Here is a 7,285-nt window from a genome sequence, read left to right on the forward strand (position 1 = left end):
GTACTTAGTCATTAACATTCAAAATGTTTTTGTAATATACACCTTAGGAAATAAGTTTTTAATTTTTAACTTATAATTCTCTCAGGACCCTGGGTCCTTAATTCTCCATTAACAGCTTTTTCTGAAGATTCCATTTATGTTTTAAAATGCTGTTTAAAACGTTACTACTTATATTCTGTCCTTTCCCAACTCAGAGCTAGTGCATCGGAGGTAAACAATTTTCCAACAATTATTCTCCATTGCTGTAGGGGAGGCCTGAACAGAGACTGTAAAGTCATCTGTAAAGTCATTTGTGAAGTCTCTGCTGAACATGTTGTTTGTAAAGTCTCTGCTGAGCAAGTTTTCTGTGGTGATGTCCCATTTTCTTTGCCTCTACAATTAGTCACACCTAACATGCCAGGTCACACAAATTCAATCATTTAAACTATGTATATAGTTTTTTACCTGTTGTCAATTGTGTATCGTGTACCTCTTCTTTCACAAGCATCAAGATTGTATTCAATTTCAGTTCTGTCTATTTTCACATTGTAAAGTGTACTCGTTCGTTGTATTTATTGTTAATTATTATCGACCTCAGGTCATTTGTGCTCCCATTGTATTCCGCGACACAACGACAGTCTGCCGCTATATAAACCGCCTGGATCATGAATAAATCAGAAGTACTCTTTTACCTGCTCGTTTTTTTGCACCTCTTAAAGTGGTGACCCCGAAGTGGTTCCCGGCGACTCAGTCTTGGCTCCAGGAACCTACTCACGCCCTTAGCAGACTAATTATGGCGCTGTAACCAGCGTTTAGGCATGCTGACTCTCATCGGCAAAATCACCAGCGTCAATAGCGGACTTGTAAAGTCACCACATCGGCGCCAGGATAGTGTTTCGGCGGCGCCATTAATTAAGTCTCCGCTGAGCTTGTTTTCTTTGGTGACTTCCCATTTTCTTCCAGCTCAATTAGTCACGCCTAAAACGTGCCAGGTCACGCATTTTAATCATTTTTACTTTATGGTATTTATACGAATGTCACACATTGTGTATCACATGTTTCTTCATTCACAGGCATCAAGACTGTATCCATATTGTAGCTCTGTATGTTTTGTATTGTAATTTGTACTCGTTCACTGCATATTATTGTTTATTGTTTCGACCTCAGGTCACAGTCAATTCCATTATCTCTCGCGGCCCGGCGTCAGTCGGCCGCAATATAAGCTGCCTGGATCTGTAATAAAGTAGCAGTAACTTTTACCTGCTCGTTTCTTTGACACCTTACAGTGGTGACCCCGGAGTATCCCCGGAGCCATTAGCGGACTCACACGGCGACTCAGTCTTGGCTCCAGGATTTCTCCAAAAACGCTCTTAGCGGCCTAAACACGGCGCTGTAACCAGCGTTTGAGCGTGCTGACTCGTCGGCGTACCCCACCAGCGTCACTAGCGGAACCACACGGCGCGCGAAAGTGCGTACTGACGCGAAATACCCCACTCCAGTAAGGGGTCAAAGGAGCGAGCATGGACGCGGATATCCCCTCCTTCATGCAGTTAAACGCGGACCCGCGGACTCGAGGTTTACCTACCTCCCATCACAGCCGCGCCCGCCCCGCATCGAGGCCCTCCCGCAACTCCACACCAGCGCCCGAACACACGACGGCCGGGCAACACAATCGTGGGCGCCCTCACCGTAAAGCTGCCGCCGTTTACGCAGGGGAAATCATCGATGTGGCTGCGCAGGGTGGAGAGCCACTTCAGAATCGCGGACCTCACGGACGAAATCCTACAGGCCGACACAGTGCTCAACGCCCTTCCGGAGGACGTGTACAGAAAACTCATCTCGCGAGTACCCGAAACACACACCCTCACATACAGCACCACAAAAAAGTTCCTCCTCGAAGCTTGCTCCCTGCCCATCGCCGAGCGGGCCGCCCGTGCTATCGACCTTGCCATAAATCCACGCCACGACCTCAATTCAAGAGGCGGCAGGGCATGGTCGTAGATCTCCTGTCACTACCAGACTTGGGTGGCACAAAGAAGCGGCAGGAGATAAGCTTCACACGGGAAATCTACCTTCGCCAACTCCTCCCGGAGGTACGCAACCAGATCGCTCACCCCTACACCATGCCTGTCGAGGACCTCATAGAGACGGCGCAACACCTCACAGACTCCGTCAAGGCTTCACAGCGGCTAAAACCGGCCACACAGCCGGTCAGCTCCGTCCAGCCTGAAGAGGACGTGAGAGCAGCCCGTCAACGCCATCGCCAACAGGCGTCCACCGAACCACAGCAGATGGAGGTCCCGGGCTTCTGTCGCTACCACAAGTGGTTCGGAAAGGACGCCCGAAACTGCCTGCCGCCCTGCTCGTTCAACCGTTCAAAAAACGGGGGTGGCGGCGGCCAGCAGGACAGGCCGCCATGGCAGCCGAAGAACCCAGGGCCTCAAAAACAGTAGGTTTTACGTCCGCGACACCGTCTCCGGCAGGATGATGCTGGTCGACACAGGAGCCTTTAAATCGGTCTTCCCAGCATCCAGAGAGGACCGCAACCAGACACCAGACCCGGCCGCTTTCCTGACGGCCGCCAACGGAACCCCCATCCTCTCCTACGGCACCAGGCTCCTGTCGATCTCCATCCTTGGCCAGAGTTACTCCTGGGACTTCATCGTCGCGGACGTAGGAACCCCACTCCTGGGGGCCGATTTTCTGGCGCACTTCGGCCTGCTAGTCGACGTGGGGCGCAAGCGCCTCCTCGATACCGACTCCTGCCGGTCTCTCCCGTTAATGGCGGGACCCAGACCCACCATCAGCGCCGTCGCCCCCCACCAGTATGCACACCTACTTTCGGAGTTCCCTGAGGTATTTAAGCCCGAGCTTCGCCAAGTCCCCGGGGCCCCAGCCAAGCACGGCATATACCACCATATAGTGACTAAAGGGCCCCCGACACATGCGAAGTTCCGCAGGCTTCCCCCTCAGCGCCTTCAGGAGGCGAAAAAAGCATTCGCGGAGATGGAACAGATGGGCATCTGCAGGAAAGCCTCCAGTCCATGGGCCTCCCCCCTCCACATGGTGCAGAAACCGGACGGCTCCTGGAGACCCTGCGGCGACTACAGGCGGCTCAACATTGCAACAGAGCCCGACCACTACCCTCTACCCAACATGCAAGACCTCACGGCCTCCTTTCACGGGGCCAAAATATTCACTAAATTGGACCTTCTTAAATCTTATTTCCAGGTACCTGTTGCGCCAGAGGACATACCAAAGACAGCCATCATCACGCCCTTCCGGGTCCTATGTGTTCGCCTTCTCCACCTTCGGGCTGAGGAACGCCGGGGCCACCTTCCAGCGGCTCATGGACTGCATCCTGGGGACCTAAAATTCTGCGTCTGCTACGTCGACGACATTCTCATATTTTCCAGGTCTCACAGCGAACACCAGAGACACATCAAAGCAGTCCTCCAGCGCCTCCAAGAGAACGGCCTCGTCGTCCGTTTCGACAAGTGTACCTTCAGCGTCCAGAAAGCAGAATTCCTGGGTCACGAGGTGTCTCCGACAGGCGTCCGCCCTCTTACATCGAAAGTGGCAGCCGTAGCAAGTTCCCGACACCCACCTCCATCAAGGCCGTCCAGGAGTTCCTTGGGATGGTAAACTTCTACAGGCGGTTCATCCCCGGGATCGCGCACACCACGGCCCCCCTGACGGAAGTCCTAAAAGGTCAACCGAAGTCCCTGTCTTGGGGACCCAGCCAGCAGCAGGCCTTTTCCCTGACGAAGGCCGCCCTCACCAAGGCAACCGCCTTGGCACACCAGGATCCCAAGGCTCCCCTCCAGCTGACGACAGACGCCAGTAACGTCGCCTGCGGTGCTGTTCTGGAGCAAATCATCAACGGCGCCCCCCAGCCCATCGCCTTCTTCAGCAAGAAGTTCAGTCCTGCAGAGACCCGCTACAGCACCTTCTCGACAGGGAACTCTGCGCGATGTACCCCGCAGTTCGGCACTTCAAGTTCCTCCTGGAGGACGCCCTTCACAATCTTCACAGACCACCAGCCACTGGTTCACGCCTTCACGAAGCAGGGGGACGCATGGTCTTCCAGACAGCAGCGCCACCTCTCAGCCATAGCCGAATTTACCTGTTCCGTCAGGTACCTCCCCGGCAAGAAAAATCCCGTAGCAGACGCCCTCTCCAGAGTCGAGTTGAACGCAGTGCAGCTTGGTGTAGATTACCAGGACCTTGCCAGAGAACAGGCCGCTGACCCAGAAACCCCAGCATACCGCACCGCCATCACATCCCTCAAGTGGCGGGACGTGACCCTCGCCCCGAAGGCCCCAGCCTGCTCTGTGACATCAGCACAGGCCAGCCCCGCCCTTTGGTTCCAGCCTCACGCCGCCGCCAGGTATTCGACATAATTCACGGCCTCTCACACCCCTCCGGCAGGACCACGGCCAAACTGCTTTCAAAAAGTTCGTCTGGCACGGGTGCAAAAGGACGCCACGGCCTGGGCAAAACAGTGCCTGCAGTGCCAGACCAGTAAAGTGGGTCGTCACACGCAGTCGGGGTAGGCGAGTTCCCACAGCCAGGGCGCCGCGGCCACATCCACATCGACATCGTCCGGCCCCTTCCCCATCAGGCGGATCCAGATACCTCCTGACGGTGGTAGACCGTTCGACGAGGTGGCCCGAAGCCACACCCATGCAAGAAGCCACCGCCAGCGCGTGCGCTGAGGCCCTGCTCTCCAGTTGGGTTAGCCGCTTCGGCGTCCCGGACCACATCACAACCGACAGGGGCCCCGCTTTCCTCTCCGAGTTGTGGTCTGCCCTGGCTCAACTGCTGGGGAACCACGCACCACACCACCACAGCGTACAACCCAGCGGCCAACGGCCTGGTCGAACGGTTCCACAGGTCCCTAAAGTCATCCCTCATGGCCCGCTGCACCGCCGAGGACTGGAAACATCAGCTGCCGTGGGTCCTCCTCGGGTTGAGGACCGCCCCCAGAGCCGATGGCACCCCATCCGCAGCTGAACAAACCTATGGGGAACCCCTCGTGGTGCCGGGAGAGCTCGTGACGGATGAACGCCACTCCCCATCACTGCAGAGGCTCCGCGACGTGGCCGGCAAGTTCGCCCCTTGCAGGCGCTCATACATCGACAAAGCAACCACCTTCATGCCGCCACAGCTGTCATCCGCCACCCACGTCTTCGTCAGAGTCGACGCCGTCCGTCCACCACTAACTAAGCCCTACAGGGGACCCTTCCGCGTGCTGGAACGGAACAGCAAGGCGTTCCAGCTGGCACTCCCAGGCAAGGACGACTGGGTTTCCATAGACCGGCTAAAGCCCGCCTTCCTGTCGGAGAGTCCCGGCAGCGACGCAGCACCCCTTCCGCCCAACCGCACTCCAGCACGCCCTCACCCCCGCAGGCGCGGCCGCCCCAGGAAGGGACCGCCCAACCAGCAGCCTCACAGGCGGGAGGCCCCTCCGTTATCTTCAAGGAGCCGCGGCACCCTTCAGCGTCCCAGCAGATACAGGGATTAGTCAGACGCGTCCCTCGTCTTGGGGGGGGAGTATTTGTAAAGTCACCACATCGGCGCCAGGATAGTGTTTCGGCGGCGCCATTAATTAAGTCTCCGCTGAGCTTGTTTTCTTTGGTGACTTCCCATTTTCTTCCAGCTCAATTAGTCATGCCTAAAACGTGCCAGGTCACGCATTTTAATCATTTTTACTTTATGGTATTTATACGAATGTCACACATTGTGTATCACATGTTTCTTCATTCACAGGCATCAAGACTGTATCCATATTGTAGCTCTGTATGTTTTGTATTGTAATTTGTACTCGTTCACTGCATATTATTGTTTATTGTTTCGACCTCAGGTCACAGTCAATTCCATTGTCTCTCGCGGCCCGGCGTCAGTCGGCCGCAATATAAGCTGCCTGGATCTGTAATAAAGTAGCAGTAACTTTTACCTGCTCGTTTCTTTGACAGCTTACAGACTCACACGGTGCGTTTCCAAGTGCGTTTTGACATGAGTACCCCACTCCAATTAAGAGAGCAAAGAGCGAGCACGGACGCGGACATCCCCTCCCTCGTGCAATTAACCGCTAACCTCACGGATTCGGATGTCTACCTCCCTCCCATATCACCCGCGCCCACCCCCGTACCGAGGCTCTCACGCTCCTCCACACCCCTGCCCGCGCCCTGCACTCTCCCCTGCCTGGCAGGACAATCAAACTGCCGCCGTTCACGCAGGGGAATCCATCGGCATGGCTGTACAGGGTTGAGAGCCTGCATCCCTCATCTGGCTCCAAACTTCCTGCGGGAGGCGCCGAAAGAAGATTGCTTTTGTCAGGTCAATTGTTCTTTTCCTCCCGTTCTCGTTGCGACCTGGGAGTGTCACAGTCACTAACCCTCGCAGCTAGTCCCAGGCTTCCCTGGGTGATGCATCTCCAAGTGGCTGGGATAACAGGTCGAATGCGCGCTGCACTCTCTCGGACATGAGCATGGAGTAGGAATTCAGCAGTTTGTTTTTTTAAGTCTGTGTGTGTGACTTTGGTTGCGTGTCCAGCCAGGGGGAGATTCTATTGAATACTTCTTCTGGGAGCACCGTCATGACTAAGTCTGATTTTGTAGCATCGTCTGAGATGCATGCCATGCTAAAATGCGCATCTGCGCGCCGGAATCATGATGCCGTGTTTTGGCTAGAGAACGGGGGAAGTTTGACCGTGTCTGGCTTTGTTGGTGAGAGCAGTGTGCAGACAATGCTCGTGGGTTCACACTGAGGTTCTACTTCTGACATCTTGACTTCTCACACACCAAAACGCGGGAAAATGCGCCGTATTGAGTCCGTTAATGGTGCCGATTTGTTCGAGAGGTCGAACGAAGTGCCAAAACATGCCCTTTTTGGTACTCCATGTTTAGTCCGTTAATGGCACAGTTTCTGCCAGGTAGGGTGCTATCAGAGGCCTAAACTTTACACTGTAGTTAGTCTGCTAAAGGCTTTCTGATGGTAGGGTGCGGCTGTAGTTAGTCTGTTAATGGCTGGGCCAAAACCGAGCTACCTGTTCCAGACCCAGGGTCGCCAGTAAAAAAGCAGACAGAGAGGTAGCGGGTGACTCAAGGCCCCCCGCTGCGTTCATTCACGATTTGTGTTTTCTGACAAGCATAGAAATACATACATTTGTTACACGGCATATAAAAAGTAGATATACATATCGGCAGAAAGGTCGTACAATGATGCACAAGATGAGGTACACAAAGAATCTGAGATAAAGACGGGTAAAATACATGATGTGATTAATGTACATCTGAAAAGA

The sequence above is a fragment of the Macrobrachium rosenbergii genome, chromosome 22, assembly GCF_040412425.1.
Source record: "Macrobrachium rosenbergii isolate ZJJX-2024 chromosome 22, ASM4041242v1, whole genome shotgun sequence".
NCBI classification, from domain to species: domain Eukaryota; kingdom Metazoa; phylum Arthropoda; class Malacostraca; order Decapoda; family Palaemonidae; genus Macrobrachium; species Macrobrachium rosenbergii.